At 41.0% G+C, this 16,992-nt stretch overlaps 2 long non-coding RNA genes and 1 pseudogene across 5 annotated transcripts in view; 1 reads left to right on the top strand and 2 right to left on the bottom strand.

Moving 5' to 3' along the window:
- Positions 1 to 16,992, top strand: part of LOC149435142 (uncharacterized) — a 135,928-nt gene that overhangs the window by 116,720 nt on the left and 2,216 nt on the right. The gene's annotated exons all lie outside the window — the stretch shown is intronic.
- On the bottom strand, positions 6,332 to 7,763 carry LOC149435144 (uncharacterized; annotated as a pseudogene).
- On the bottom strand, positions 11,538 to 16,941 carry LOC149435143 (uncharacterized). The gene is made up of 2 exons (XR_016308545.1): positions 16,848 to 16,941; positions 11,538 to 12,023 (listed from the first exon to the last, which is right to left on the bottom strand). It is a non-coding gene; the product is annotated as an uncharacterized LOC149435143 (long non-coding RNA).

Raw genomic sequence — 16,992 nt, 5'->3', positions numbered from 1 at the left:
TAGAGCTTTCTTTTGATGGTATTTTATCATCTGTGCGCTTTTTATTTTTTGCGCTATAAACAAAAAAATCACAAAAATTTTGAAAAAAAAACAATATTTTCTACTTTCAGCTATAAAAAATATATCGTAAACTCAAAGTTAGTCATAAATTTAAGCCAAAATGTATTCTGCTACATGTTTTTGGTAAAAAAAAATCCCGTGCATTAGCGGGCAAACTGGCGCTATATGGGAGGGGCGCTAACACTATCGGAAGTCACCAGTGACACTAATACAGTGATCAGTAAAAATCTGTTCACTGTAATCAATGACACTGGTGACAGGGCAGTGAAGGGGTTAACTGGGGGGGGCGATCAAGGGGTTAAACGGGATTACTGGTGTACTGGCGGGCAATCTGGCGCTATCTGGGAGGGACGCTAACACTATCGGAAGTCGCCAGCGACACTGATACAGTGATGAGTAAAAATCGATTCACTGATCAGTGACACTGGTGACAGGGCAGTGAAGGGGTTAACTGGGGGGGGGGGGGCGGGGCGATCAGGGGGTTGAATGTGTCCTAGGTGTGTTCTAACTGTGGGTATGTGCTGTTTTACTCATTTTTACTGTGTCTTCTTCTCTGTCTGGAACGGAATGTGTCCAGGCAGAGAAGAATGACATCATATCCTGTCCTGTGTAAACTTCAACAAAGGACAGGATAGGACAGGGACCAATCATCTGATTTCAGCCAGACATCACTGGCTGAAATCTAATGATTGATCCCTCCGGGATCGAATGGTGTCACCCGCGGGTCGGCGGGAGCGCACGCGCCCCCTGCTGGTGAAAACATCGGGAGCGCGGAACCCGTTTTAAAACGTGGTTTTGCGCCTGAGTGCCGCCCTGCACACGTATATATACAGTGGCAGGGCGGGAAGCTGTTTAAAATGGCATTAAATTGAGACTTACTTACAGCTGATGCATCAGCATGCACCAGAAAAAGACCCAGGCTGACCGGTCTAATATTCAAATACTTTTTTACCATGACAAAAGGGCAAATATCCATGTCTCCCCAAGTATTATTATTATTATACAGTAAGTATAAAGATTGATCCATTTTCCTCTTCCAGCCTGATCTGTTTTTGAAAATGGAATAAACAAACTAATTCCATTTTCCAAAACCGTCACATTTTGTAGTAGTAGACCAGACATTTCTTTTTTTATTTGGGGGCAATAGTTCTGATATGCGTAATGCTCCAAAAAATGCTAGAATAAATGCCACGTTAAACAGTATAGATTTGGAGTCTGAAAAACAAATTTCTTTGGTAATCCTACATAACTTTTTTAATAATTCGATAGATATGGGATGTCTTGTGTCTGGAGAATAATGCTGTTTTTTATATCCATTGAGCGCTTGTTTCACCGAAAAGAATGATGTACATGCTGGAAAATTACTTGAGGAAAAAGGAAACTCCTGCTAGAATTTTAACTATATGGCTATAAGCAAAATTCATGTGCATGAATGAGCACAAAAAAGAAAGAATTGTATTCTCAGATGGGCAATTGAACTGATAACCCAATTCTCTGGAAAACTGCTTCCATTTATTCCATGAAGATGAATATTCAACCCATGTGCTGTTGGATACCGAATTTTTTATGGCCTTTATCAGTACGTTTAAATCCGGTTGCACAGGTGATCTGGGCACTCGAAACCCTTTTAAATCTGCTGTTGGAAATAATTGTCTGAATCTTGATATCTGGAATCGAGATAAGGCGTCAGCTATTTGATTTTCTTTACCTGGGACATATCTTGCTTTAATCCAAATATTAAGTTTTAAACATTTCAAAACTAAATATCTAAGCAATTTTACCACCAAAATTGACCTAGATGATAAACAATATACTGCATACATAACCCCTTTATTATCTGTCTGTACTAACAGCCTTTTGTTGGAAAAGTGCTCTCCCCATAATTCCAACGCTACTATTAGAGGAAATAGTTCTAGCAAAACTACCGTATTTTCCGGCGTATAAGACGACTGGGCGTATAAGAAGACCTCCTACTTTTCCTGTTAAAATATAGGGTTTGGGCTATACTCGCCATGGAAGACTACCCCTCTTCCAACGCACACCAAATAAAAATTAAAAAACATCAGATTTGATTTCAATATGGTCATTTTAATTCAAATGCTTATGACATGCAGATACCTAGCAGGAAAACTGTCACTTATAAACAAAGGCTGTTTGTCATCAAACATGTAAACATAAAACAGTGCAAGTGGATTAAACTTTTCCTAATTCACTCTAAAGCTGAAAGGAAGGATAAGACAATAAACCCATGGGAGCTGCCATGCTGTTTGTTTTCTAAGCAGTCAACCAAACTGGAACTGATGATGATAGGAGGAAGATAACAAACAATAGAGAGAGAGCAAGTTCCTGGCGAGTCAGCAACGCCCATCATAACTGCAAGGTTTTGCTGGTGTGACAGTTTCCCTTTAAAAGCCTTCAAAATCCTCCTGTTTGTCATCTGATATCATAAGTACATCAATGACATCTTGTGATACATTTGTAAGGCAGTCATCGTATGGATCTAATTCCGTATCAGATGGTGTGGTCTCAGCTTCGGCTTCCTCTTCATCTTGCCACAAGTAGTCATCCTCCATACCATCTAATGAATTTGATATGCCACACTTCTTGAAAGACTTGATTACTGTTTCTGCATCAATATCATTCCAGGCTTTTATGACAAACTTGCACAAAACATCCAGCTGTGGAGCCCGCATGTTTCCTCCTTTTGTGAATGACTTTCCGCCGCTAACCATCCACTCATTCCACTGTTCTCAAATGCGATCTTTAAATGGCTTGTTTAGGCACACATCCAGTGGCTGTACCAACGATGTCAATCCTGCAGGAATAACTGCCGCATCTGTGTTTATTCTTGCAAGCCTTTGCTTGGTGCTGGGAGTTAAATGAGCCCTGAACATATCCCACACCAGTAGACTACGTTTTTGAATAAGTCCACCTGGTCGCCTGCTCCATACATTATCAAGCCATAGCTTTACCCCTTCTTCATCCATCCAGCCTTTTTCATTCACGTGTACAAAACAACCAACAGGGAACTTGAGTTTCGGCATTGTTTTCCTTTTAAAAATAATCGTTGGTCTCAGTTTGGCACCATCAGCTGTGCATGCTAGTACCACTGTAAAACTGGACTTCTCATGTCCTGTTGTTTTTAATTAAAATTGTTTTTTCACCTTTTGGATGGACAGCTTTATTTCCAACCATATCAAAATTCATTGGAGTTTCATCCATATTTCCGATACTACTTAACGCATAGCCATGTTTATTGCGCTGTTGTATTACGTATCGATGGAAACTATTTACTTTGGCATCAAGATCTGCAGGTAATTCTTGTGCAATTTTCATCTTTTGCCTAAGTGTCATATTATGCCTTTCCAAGAATCTAGTACACCAGGATACAGTGGCCTTAAATCTGTTGCTGTGATCTGGGTTAGATTTGGCCCACTGAAGTGCAAACAAACGTATTTTATTTCGGGTCACTATATAACCGTTTTGGCGATGCTTATTCACCATGTCTGCTACATGTTTTTCGAGTTCTGGCCAATGTGGGGTGCCTCTTCTTAATGCACACTTACCCCTTGGCATACACTTTAATGCTTTTTCATTTGCTTTCCAGTCCCGAACCATCTTTTCTGTTACTCCATATTGTCTTGCAGCAGCACAGTTATTCTGTTCCATGGCAAAGTTTACAACTTTAAGTTTGAAACTGGCTTCATATTTCTTTCTTCTTGCTGGTGGAGCCATGATGGGGTCTTGACTGTTATCCATTTGTATACTGTACTGTATGTACTGGTGCTGTACTGTATGAACCGGTACAGATACTGGTGCTGTACTGTATGAACCGGTACAGATACTGGTGCTGTACTGTATGAACCGGTACAGATACTGGTGCTGTACTGTATGAACCGGTACAGATACTGGTGCTGTACTGTATGAACCGGTACAGATACTGGTGCTGTACTGTATGAACCGGTACAGATACTGGTGCTGTACTGTATGAACCGGTACAGATACTGGTGCTGTACTGTATGAACCGGTACAGATACTGGTGCTGTACTGTATTCACCACCACATGTATCTGCTCACCAGATAGACTCTGTTTTTTCACCACATATAAGATGCACACCAAACTTCATTAGAGATGCGCTGTTCCAACATTCGAATTGGTTGAAGTGCAGATGCTCCTGCTTCCCCCTGCCTTCCCTCAGAATCGCCAATCCAACCCAGTATACAACAACCAACAAATCACGGCAAGCGATGTATTTTTTGTGCACACTGCATACAAAGCCTGCTTGGATTGGGTGGGTCAGCTCTCCCTGCCCAGCCCTCCCTGTCTCCAAGATGATCCGAGCGGTACCGTAGTTTGCACAGAACTGCCACAGTGAAGACATTATTATTATGATTATAATGCTTAGCTAATTACCGTATTTCATTAAGATATTGCCATGAAGGGGTCAATTCAACAAGGTCGGATGCAGCAGTTGAGTGCTCGATTGATTGTGACTGAAACTGTGACATGCGCAGAAGCGTCAGGGATACACATCTTCATGGGCATACTCATCTTGCTGCTAGCCGATGTGTATCCCTTTTCTGCATGTCACAGTTTCAGTCCAGCTCAATCGAGCACTCAACTGCTGCATCCGACCTTGTTGAAGTTTCATGCAGTTCTGCTATGAATGGTGATCGGCGATCGTCTACTGCTACCGAAGACATGCGCAGAAGCGTCAGCTCGGAAGTACCGGTATGGATTCAACACAACACCCGGCATATAAGACGACCCCCAACTTTGTAGAAGATTTCCATGGGGTAAAAAGTCGTCTTATATGCCGGAAAATACGGTATGTTCTTTGTTGCATTCATTCGAATCCATTTTGATGGCCATTTACCACAACTCCAATGTGATTTCCATATTTCCGCAAAACCAAATGAGCCAGCTGAATCAGTGAACAATTCAAAATCCGTTGCAAAGATAAATTCATCCTGAAAAAACGAACAACCTTTATATTCCTCAAAAAATTTTAACCACACTACTAAATCCTCCTTTAATTCACAGGTTAATCTTACATGTGAGAAAGGAGATTTAAACCCGAAATCGCTAAATAAAGCGTACACGAAAATATTTTTCCCACTGGCATTATTCTGGATGCAAATGCCAGTAGGCCTAATAATGACTGTAATTCTATTAATAATACTTTTTTTTACCCTCTTATTGTTGTCAATTTTTTCCTCTTGGCAGTCGAAATTCAAATTTTTCTGTGTCTATCAGTATTCCTAAAAATTCCAATTTTGTGGTTGGATAAATCGTTTTCATTTGCTAATGGTATACCGAAATGCTGCGTTACCTTACTGAACATTTGCAGCATGTCTACACATATTGTCGAAAATGCTGGGCCTATAAACAAAAAATCATCCAGATAATGAGTTCTCCCATTCTGGCCTGATTCTTTTTCAATAGCCCATTGTAAGAATTTTGAAAATGTTTCGAAATACGCACAAGACAGTGAACAACCCATTGGTAAACATCTATCGTAGTAAAGTTGACCTTCATAATGGATACCCAATGAGTTAAATGCTTCTGGGTTAATAGGTAATAGCCTAAATGCTGCCTTTATATCTGCCTTGGCTAGCAATGCTCCTTTTCCAAACTTTCTTATTTTATGAATGGCTCCTTCAAACGTGCAACATGATGCTGATCCTTCATCTATTTTGTCGTTTAAAGAAAAGCCTTTTGGGAATGATAGGTGGTGAATAAGCCGATACGTATTCGGTTCTTATTTAGGAATATTACCCAGTGGCGATATCCTAAAATTATGAAAAGGTGGTTCCTTAACCCCTTTGCGCCGGCGCCTCCCGGCCCTTTTAAGAGTTTCAGAAGCCGGGAGGCGGGGTTCAGGGTCATGTGACCGCTGTGATGCGGCGGTCACATGATCGGGAAAGGTCCCAATCGAAAGAGGAGATCGGGACCTTTCCGTGAGTATCGGACATGTGTGCTGGGAGCACGGCAGGGTGTGCGCTCTCGTCACATATGTCCTTTTTTAATAGAATGCAAATGTGCGACCGCTCGGCGTCTAGGCCCAGACGCCGGGAGGCCGCACATTTGCGTTCGGCCAGTGTGAAGAGGTTAAAAGGACCAGCCAGGCGTCCTTCTTTTATTTCTGTTTCTAATTTTTTTCTAACAATGTGAAATTGATCTACCGACTTTAAATTATCAACAATATTACATCCATAACCTGAAAATATTGGTAACAAAAACCATTCAAAAAACCATCCGTTTAAAAACTTAACTGTCTCCTTGTTTGGATATATTTCCAACTTTGACGCATGTTTTCCAAATTCACTGGTGTGCTGCCTTTTGATACATTCTCTCTTTTGTCCTTGAAAAGCCATGTTTCTTTTGAAACCTTTAAGAAATGAATGTGGGCCTGAACAATGCGAACATTCGTGTTTTGTACCTACATGACCCTGCCCACTTACATTGACTTTCATTGAATGCGTAACCATATCCCTTTTATATAAGGGAATACTGTGATGGAAGATTGTGGTTTTTGAAATGTCTGTTTTTGAGGTAATATTAAGTTTAGCCACAAGCCTACATTCTTCATACCCCATTTTAGTGATGGATATATAGATAGTTTTTGCCGGAAAGATTTGTCGTAATGATACCATCCTAATCCTCCAAAATTTTTATAGGCCTCTAAAACTTGTTCCAAATGTTGGAATAAACCACTGCAATGCTCTGGGTGTTTTTCCCCTAGCACGCTAGAATATATTGCAAAAGCTTGCAGCCAATTATGAAATGATCTCGCTATTGGTCTACGCCTGTCTTCATCGTCGGATTTTCTATCAGTTTTGCCTGTGAAATCTTTTGCTGAGGGTAACAATGACAGAATAACCACAAATTCTCCTTTCCATATTTTTTCTTTTAATTGCGTTGATAAATGATATCCTAGCGGGGATATTTCACATAGCAAAACTTCTTTTAAACATGTTTCTGGTATTGGCGAATTAATATTCATTCCCGTATTATTTTTTTCTATACTCATGCTACCTAAATTACTGGACAATTTATCATTAATATTAACATTACTATCCTTATTAACCCACACATTAGCATGACTACTATTTTTAACAAATTATCACTATTAACATTTTTGTTTAAATTATTAGTAAGTGTTGTAATGAAATCTAATATTTTTTAATAAGCTGTTAATCTCATCATTTCCACAAGATGTCGCTGTTTCGATTTCTGGATCCCTGTGCTGACCTCTGTTGCCACCACTGGATAAAGTCGGTATTGCATGCACAGGCTCGTTTCTCTTCGGGCTTTCCTGACTCAGCTCCAGTTGAGGTTGTTGCCTAGCAACCACTTCGGAGGCCGCAGCCTCACTTTCAGCTCCGAGGGATGCTCGACTTCCATGAATACTTACTCTTCCTGGCAGCGAAGGAACCTGTCTCTTCCTCCTCTCATGCTGGCTTGCTCTTCCGACCACCGTTTCTTCCGATGCCCAGCCGGACTCCTCTTGCCCTGCTGATGATGCTGGTCAACCACTGGAACCGTGCCGAGACTCGCTCTTCTGTGACAGGCTCTATTCGGCCGCTCTTCCTCTGACAGCGCTTCGGTGAGTTCTCCAACCCCTGTTCTGTGTCTTCCCGCTCCTTCCCCTCTTCCCCTTCGGCTGCCATATCAAGGCAGCGCCACAGCCATTCTTCTCCTCCGCTGCTCCTGGCTTGCTCCAAAACTTGCCTCATGAGGGTCTTCATGGTCAGAATTAGCACAAACCGGCTCCTTAATATTATAGCTCCTTGCAACCTGTTGGCCAACTCTGACCAACTGTGAGAATTCTGTTACGAAGTGCCCTGTATATAATGAGCCCCAAACAATTCCAGAATGTTCCAGGTCACATGATTTTTCCCGCTTTTTCTAAGGTCACGTGGTTATTCTCTTCTTGCGTTTTTCTCTGTCAGATTTCTTAAAGGGGCCCTAACCTAATTCCTACCTATTCCTGAGGAGAAGTTTTTTTTTTTTTCTTTTTTATTAAATTAGGGATGGCGTCCGCATGCCCATGCTTTCAGGCTCATATGTTAGAGCCCTCGTTTTTTTTATTCCTGTTGTATCACAAATGTGGAAGTGCTAATGTGATAAAACACATCCTTCGGCATGGTGATCTGTTGTTTGGTTTGCCTGCTTGTGTCTGTGTCAGATCTAATTACTGTGTAGGTCTCCTTTGCACAGCACCAGACTGAGATACCCAGGGACTGTGGGATATATAGTTTCTTCACAGGATGGTTCAGTTTTCAGGTTACAGACAGAGGCCATGCACTATTTGGTGCAGTGCCAGGCTGCATGCCTCATGTTTGAACACAACAGAAAATTCTGACACAAAAATGTCAAGATTTAGAGCTGATTCACACGTGTAGAGCGGATTGAAGCTCAGGTTTCACTGCTAATTGACACAGTAGTTGTTCAGCGGTTCATGTCAGGTTTACATCAGGTTCAGGACAGGATTAGCTCAGGATCTTATCCTATTCGCCCATCTGTGGCTTAGAAATGGTTCCCCAGAAGGTAATAGCCTGTAATCTGCACCTGCAGGCACTGCTCAGAAATCGGAACGGACTTTTCCACACCGCACTGAATCCGCATTGGACATATGTGAACAGGCACAATAGGAAGCAATGTTTTTTCACATGTCATGCGGATTGGATGCGGTTCAAACCACATGCAATCCATATATACAGTTGTGTTCAAAATAATAGCAGTGTGTTGAAAAAAGTGAATAAAGCTCAAAATCCTTCTAATAGCTTTTATTTCCATACACACAAATGCATTGGGAACACTACACATTCTATTCCAAATCAAAACATGAAGAAAAATATCAAATTTGTGTTGTTCCTCTAAAAAAAATTGAAGAAAAGTGAATATTAGACTGTTCAAAAAAATAGCAGTGTTTGTGTTCTTCTTTACAAACTCAAGCATTCACTATATAAAATGAAAAATGTTTGACGATTTTGCTTTCCTTTGAATCACTTAATGAATATTTAGTTGTATAAACACTGTTTCTGAGAACTGCTGTACATCTGTGTTGCATGGAGTCAACCAACTTCTGGCACCTGTGAACAGGTATTCCAGCCCAGGATGATTGGACTACATTCCACAGTTCTTCTCTATTTCTTGGTTTTGCCTCAGAAACTGCATTTTTAATGTCACCCCACAAGTTTTCTATTGGATTAAGATCCGGGGATTGGGCTGACCACTCCATAACGTCACTCTTGTTGGTCTGGAACCAAGATGTTGCACGTATACTGGTGTGTTTGGGGTCGTTGTCTTGTTGGAACACCCATTTCAAGGGCATTTCCTCTTCAGCATAAGGCAGCATGACCTCTTCAAGTATTCTGATGTATTCAAACTGATCCATGATCCCTGGTATGCGATAAATAGGCCCAACACCGTAGTATGAGAAACATCCCCATATCATGATGCTTGCACCACCATGCTTCACTCTCTTCACAGTGTACTGTGGCTTGAATTCAGTGTTTGGGGGTCGTCTGACAAACTGTCTCCGGCCACTAGACCCAAAAAGAACAATCTTACTTTCATTAGTCCACAAAATGTTGCGCCATTTCTCTTTAGGCCAGTCAATGTGCTCTTTGGCAAATTGTAGCCTCTTCAGCGCGTCTTTTTTTTCAACAGTGGGACTTTGCAGGGGCTTCTTGCAGATAGCTTGGCTTCACATAGGCGTCTTCTAATTGTAACAGTACTCACAGGTAACTTTAGACCTTCTTTTATCTTCCTGGAGCTGATTGTTGGCTGAGTCCTTGCCATTTTGACTATTCTATCCATTTGAATGGTAGTTTTTTGCTTTCTTCCACGACTTTCAGGTTTTGGTTGCCATTTTAAAGCATTTGCGATCATTTTAGCTGAGCAGCCTATCATTTTCTGCACTTCTTTATATGTTTTCCCCTCTCCAATCAACTTTTTAATCAAGGAAAATGTCTGGAACGACCCATTTTCCTCAGAATTTCAGAGAGAAATGCACTGTAACCAGCATGTACATTTGCTGCCTTCCTTCCTTAAATAAGGGCAATAACTGCCACCTGTTTTTCAAAGAATGAATGACCTCACTAATAGAACTCCACACTGCTATTATTTTGAAAATGCCCCTTTCAATTAGTGATTCAGTTACACAGAATCAGCAGCATGCATGTCATGACTGTTGGGTCTGTTGGATTTCTATTACTCTACTACACCTGCTAGTAAATTATTTGCCATGTAGAAATATCATTTCTACCAAAAACAGTGATTGATCAGGTTAGTGATGTCTGACTGCTATTATTTTGAACACAACTGTATGTGAACCGGCACTAACTCTACTATAGTGTGCGCATATGTGGCAACAAATGACACCATGAAGCTACACAATCAATGCACATCTGATCCAGGTAAAATACAAAAGATGCAAGTGGGAAGGTTTATAATGAAAAAGTCACATTCACTTAATTAGAAAAATTCTATTATTTCCTTTTGTTTATATTATCAGTGTATTCTAAAACATTTTACATACAGTGCCTTGAAAAAGTCTTCATTCCCCTTGAAATTTTCCACATTTGTGTCATTTTACAGCCAAAAACTTAAATGTATTTTATTGGGATTTTATGTGAAAAATACATTTCGTTTTTGGTCATGATGAAAATTATGTGGAAAATTTCAAGGGGTAAAAATACTTTTTCAAGGCACCGCAGATCAGTGGCTTGCCACCTAGTTAACCGCTGTTCCAGCTGAGCTTACAACCACGTTTGTAGTTACATGCACTCATACAACCACACTGGGGTTTAACCAACCTAATTGCACCTTTCATTGTAGGGTAAAATGAGAATTCTAAGTGGTGTATTTAAAAAAAAAAAAAAAAAAGGAATAACCACTTCCCAGCCACCCTATAGCAGTTTTACTACTCCAAGGTGGCCACTCTGCACAAAATTCCATTTTTTTTTTTGCATTTGTGGGTAGGGGGCAAGAAAGTAAGGAATGCATTGAAGGTAAACCAAAATGAAAACATGCACCAGTTCAGCTTTCAGAAAGAACATTGCCTGGAGTTACATTCCAGTTTGGCAACACTTTCATAGAACACAAATTAGTATATGAGGTACAGGTAGCCAAAGGAAATCCTTAGAACTGGATATATTCCATTACAAGGAATAGTGCAATCATCATCATTGTGTTGAAAAGGAACATGAATAAAATAAACCATCGTCTGGCTAAGAGTTTTGACAACTGATTTTACATGACAATTTGGCCTACACCAGAAAAAGCAAAAGCTGATGTTTAACAGTAGCCAATGACTAGACGTTTGAGAACAGTGGGAGCACAGGCTAAACAGAAAAAAAAAGGATTATGTATAAATAGGCTACTGTATATGGATACCTTAGGTATAAAAATATCTGTGCCTAGAACATCACAGCCCATAAAGCAAAAAAGTGCCTGCACTATTCAATATGGATCATACAATTCCATGTTTAAAAACAGTCAACAAATAGTGATCCTGGAAGATACTAGAACAATCACTGTAAACTACATTAAACAATACATTTTATAATATGTATCTAAATATGCAGTTATTGCGACTCTGCTAGAACAGTCCTCTTCTATTCTAAGTTACCTCCAAGAGAAATTTTCATTAACACTGTAGTCACCACAGATGGCATCACAGAGTAAAATACAGTCCTGGCAGAGTGTAGGCATACAGCTCCTAATGTGTACAAAAGCATTTTGCGCAGTTTTGCAGCCATTGTGTCTTTATTGATGACAGGAAGGCAATGTGGTGCCTCTTCCACTAGCGCCACCAGCTCTGAAGGCTCTTCTGACTTTACTTTCCATAGAACTTCTTGTTTAGAAGGAAGATGAGAAGGTTTACATTGACCTTTGCTCGGTCAATCATCTTCATAACCGCAACACCCTCATACTGCAGCTGGAGAAGGTCCTGAAAGTGCAAATGGGGAAAATCAGGAAGGTGAACACTTGGTATAAAAGCCTGCATTCAATCTGCAAAGTTGATTGGAGAACACATAATACATGTCTTGTTTTCATACAAATTTAGGATACACACGCAGACCTTTACATGGATGATCTGGACACATACTGGCACATTCATTGAGCTATGTTACAGGGTATCATTGTCAGTAACAAAACTAGCAATAGTTGAGCCCACTGGTAGAATGGTGTGGAAATCTCTGCAAACTATATATATATAAAAAAAAAAAACCTTCAGTTCTACATTTCTGTTCTCTTCTCTTGTTAATATGATCTTTTTGCAAACTGCTAAAATCTATTTCTTGGAATTGATTGATGAACACAGAAATTCAGATGCTGTCAGGTTCTACTATTATCCGCAGGAAGATTAAACATTGGAAAACCAACAAATTGTAAACCAACCTCATGATAACCCTTCATCTACAAAAGCATGGCTCAGATGGTAGCAAGCAGTACCTGAACATTAACACAGAATGGTAGGACCTGTGTCCCTCAATTGGCTGCTAGATACTCTGCATTCCTACTTCTTTTCTTGCCCATTGAGAGACACACAATTTAGATGCTGCTGGGACACCCAAATGTGGTGTGCTACAGAGGAACAACCTCTAACAAGCCCAACAGGACTGGGGAAGAGATGCTTGAAGGACCAACATCTGACACTTGATTAGGCTAAGCCTCTTACCCGATAGAGTAACCTGCCAGACAACCAAGGAAGGACACAGAATCAGCCTGATGCTCAAGACCAGGGGTCTCCAAACTTTTTAAGCAAAGGGCCAGGTTGCTGTCCTTCCGCCTTTAGGGGTGCTGGACTGTGGCCAGTGGGAGTAGAAAATGCCCTGGCAACAGTGCCCTATCATTGGCTTTAACCACATGCCGCCCAGCCACTGTAGAAATACGTTGGCAGGGCGGCATGGCTGGGCAAAACCACGTTTTAAAACGTGTTTGCAAAACAGGTAGGGGGCGCGCCACCGCCCTACCTGTCCCGCCGATCACGGCCACGGGTGTCAGTTACCGGCTGTGTCCCGCCGATTAGCGGCAATCACTGACAGAGAGCAGGGCTGCAGTAACTCTGCTTTCTGTCAGTTCCCTGTCAGCTCCTGACATGCTGAGCTGGAAAGAAGAGTTTATCTCTCCCGATCAGCTGTCCCCTGTGCAGTACACACCCCTGCCCCCTAGTAAAACACTCCCCTCACACAGTTAACCCTTTCAGTAAATAAAGTTAACCCCTTCCTCCCCAGTGCCATTAGTACAGCGTCATTTTTTTTTTTTTTTTTTTTGCACTGATCACTGTTTTGGTGTCACTGGGGATGTCCGTGACCCCAAGTCAGTCCCCCCCCCCCCCCCCCGTGTCAGAATGTCCGCCGCAGTCCCGCCATAAGTCACTGATTGCCGCCATAAGTCGCTGATCGCCGTTATTAGTATAAAAAAAAATTAAATATCCTGGTATCTTTACCGCCATTTGTAAACGCTATAACTTTCACGTAAACCAATTAATTTACACGTATTGGGGTTTTTTGGGGTTTTTTTTAGCAAAGACATGTCGCAGAATACATTTTGGCCGAAATTTGATTTTGAAATTTTTTTTACTGGATATGTTTTATAGCAAGAAGTCCAGAATATTGTTTTTTTTCTCAAAATTGTCAGCTTTTTTTTTTTTTATAGCGCAAAAAATAAAAACCCGCACAGGCGATCAAATACCACCGAAAGAAAGCTCTATTTGTGTGAAAAATAGGACGTAAATTTTGTTTGGGTGCAGCATTGCATGACCGCGCAATTATCAGTTGAATTAGTGCAGCGCCGAGTAGCAAAAAGAGGCCTGGTCATTAAGTGGGGTAAATCCTCTGGAGGACAAGTGGTTAATAGGAGGAATAGTGCCACATTGTTGATAACAAAAAGAACAGTGCCCCATTTATGGTGTCAGTAGGGGGAATGGTGCTCCATCATTGGTTTCAGTTGGTGGAATAGTGCCCCAAGGGCCAGATAAAGGCAAGCAAAGGGCCACAGTTTGGAGATCACTGCCAGAGAGTTGCACCAAACAGAAAGGAATGCTAAACATGGATCTAAAAGCTGATCAACCACTACCCACTAAAACAGATGGAACAACTATAGTAACAAAAGAAAATAAAAACACAACTGGATGTGATCAACAGAAAATGGGGACAAACCCTGGAAGGAAAAAGTCCCAAGAAGTAATTAGGACAAACCAGGTCCAGGTGAGAAAGACTAGCCAATCTTCATGGGAAGGACTAAGCTGTCTAGAATCAAAACGACACAAAGTCAAGCATTAAAGAGGAGGTCTGGCTAGACAACCAAACTGGCTATGTGACACTTACCAGGGAAAACTTGAGCAGCAAAAACAAACAGCCATCGGGTGTGAAAAAGAGTGAGACCAGAGAATCCAAGGGATAGATTCCACAAAGTCAATGTGACTCAAGGGTTTGACTGAAGAGAAGGCACCCCCCACAAGGGTAGGCAGGAAATGGAATCGAAAGCATAGCCCCATATACTGGTGAGAAGGGGACCACTGGCGCTCATACATGCTCCCTGGCATGCACAGGTGCTGTTGTTACATTTCAGAGGATCCTGTTGAGAAACTGCCTTGTCTATCCCTGACCTCAAGCGCTGGATCTATGAAAGCTCCCAAGGAAACAATGGTATGCCTCCTTGAATGTTGTATGGCTAGCAAAAATCAGGGAAATCAATGAAATGGAAGACTTGGTTGCAACAGAGAGCACAAGAGATACATGTTTGAAAAAAATGTCTGCTCTGATTATTCAGCCCTACTAAACTTGGATCTAAACCCTGTAATGTTAGCAGAACACAACTTGTCTTATGGGACCCGAAAGTAAGAGCACGGCATCTATCCTTTCCCACGCTATTGTATCCTTTCCCACGCTGTTCAGGTGAGTTTACCCCCACCCATTTTTAAAAATGTTAATGAGTGCAGAGAGCCACGTGTAACATGGCACATATGGTATCGGATTTCCTCTCTTCAGTCTGTACAGCTCTGCTGAGCAAGCTGGCTGGCGAGTTGATTTTTGAACCATTTTTCCTTTATTACGGATATGCGTTGCCCGGTTCACTTAGTCCTTGCTTCATAAGCCAGTTATAGACCGGGGCAGGTGCCATGTTTTATTTTTCTGCTGAGCCGGGGGATTAAATAAGCTCATAATTTTATTTGCTGTGTTTTACAAAGTCTACTATTTGTATTATGGACATTATAATTATGATGTTGTACACGGAAATCCCTGTATACTTTTCTTTTTACCATTGTTGTGTATGATCTCTGTACTCTGTTTTATTGTTAAATAAAGATATGGAGGAGAAAAAAAAAAAAAAAAGGAAAGCCCCCGATCCTTCAGATCTAGAGAAGTATCAGACATCATGGAGCAAGGGACAGATATCTTTGTAGTACAGCTAAAAGCAATACATTGAGGGCAGAACAAAACAAAGCATCTGAAGAACCTTTCTTAAGAAGCTGATGATCAGTCAAAGGAAGGGGACCTATCTGCAGGTGCACAGGTCTCACAAAGTCATCAGGATATACTCTGTTCTTTTCAGAGGATACCTGCTGCAGTGAAAGAACCAGACTATTTTCCTTCACGCAGAAAGGACTCCCTACTCCTTCTTGTTGAAGACGTGGCAGCAGATGATGCCCAAACTGTTTTGAAGGGCAAGACAGTAGCCCCAGGAATAGTGGCTCTCCAGTGAGCAAAACCATATAGGGGAAGGGGGTGCCACAGGAAAAAAGGATTAGCCTGTGAGTAGAAAGAGGCATTCTCTGAACCTGAATTCCTGAGACACAAACTACCCAAGGACCCCTGGGGTTCACAATCAACCCCCCCCCCCCAAAGTGCTTGCTGCATCTTCATACTGAAACTTTTTAAATAGAGTTTGTGGACTGCCTAAGTGGGCCTGGGGGCAGAAGTAGATGAAAGAAGCATAGGCTTCAGCCGATATTTCCCTACACCTGAGAAAGCATTGGAAGCCTTCGGCTCTCACTGCTGTCATGCAGGCACTTGGCAGGAGAGAGGGACCAGGAGCGTCGGCGGGGGACCTGAGAAGAGGATGGTTGGGGCTACTCTGTGCAAAGGCATTGCACAGAGCAGGTAAGTATAACAAGTTTTTTGATTTAAAAATAAAATAGAGAAACTTATCTTTAAAATCACTTTAAGAAAATAATATATATTTTCACACTACCCCTACACAAACACTTCAATGGTCATTCTTGTGAGGAGAAAAAAAAACACTTTCAAAGATTCACATCTTTGCTTTGCGGTAAAACACATTTTAAATTTGAAATGCACATTCCCAATGCATAAAAGACCTACATTTTAGGCGCTACAGTGCACAAATGTTATTAGGGTCCTGTGGTGTGCTGCAAATTAAAAAAAAAAAAACCGTTGCATGTGCATTACAAAGGTCTGCTATGGTGCTTTGGCAGCCCATATCAAATGAATGATCTTTCTTACCTCTACACACATACAGGCATGCAGTAATGAATAGTAAAGGCATGAAAAGTGTCCCTTCCCCTTTCTATAAATCATAATTTATCTTTATAAAAGTTATATAGTAGTATTGCGACTTAATTTAAAAAAGAAAAAAAAGCAATTAAGTCTGGTTTAATTTTTCAGTAAGCACATGAATCGTAACTTCAGAGTTATAATAACCTAGACATCTCTCTGCTATATTGGAAATGTGCAGTCTTTCATTTTTTGGCAGACCATGAGCAAATAGTACAGATAATGGGTTAACAAAACTCCAATGAGATTACCTGATAATGCAACATATATGTTTCCATTTGAACACCCATGAACTTGGCTTTCACTTCAAAATCACCAACTTCTTCCATAGGAGATATTTCAAAGATCACATTTTTAAATCTGCATAGACAACAGATGACAAGTGTGAGGGGTGTG

Source organism: Staurois parvus, unplaced genomic scaffold, assembly GCF_062004578.1.
Source record: "Staurois parvus isolate SC_StPar_1 unplaced genomic scaffold, SC_StPar_1.0 ptg001598c, whole genome shotgun sequence".
Taxonomy (NCBI): Eukaryota; Metazoa; Chordata; class Amphibia; order Anura; family Ranidae; genus Staurois; species Staurois parvus.
This window is presented reverse-complemented; position numbering and strand designations above follow the sequence as displayed.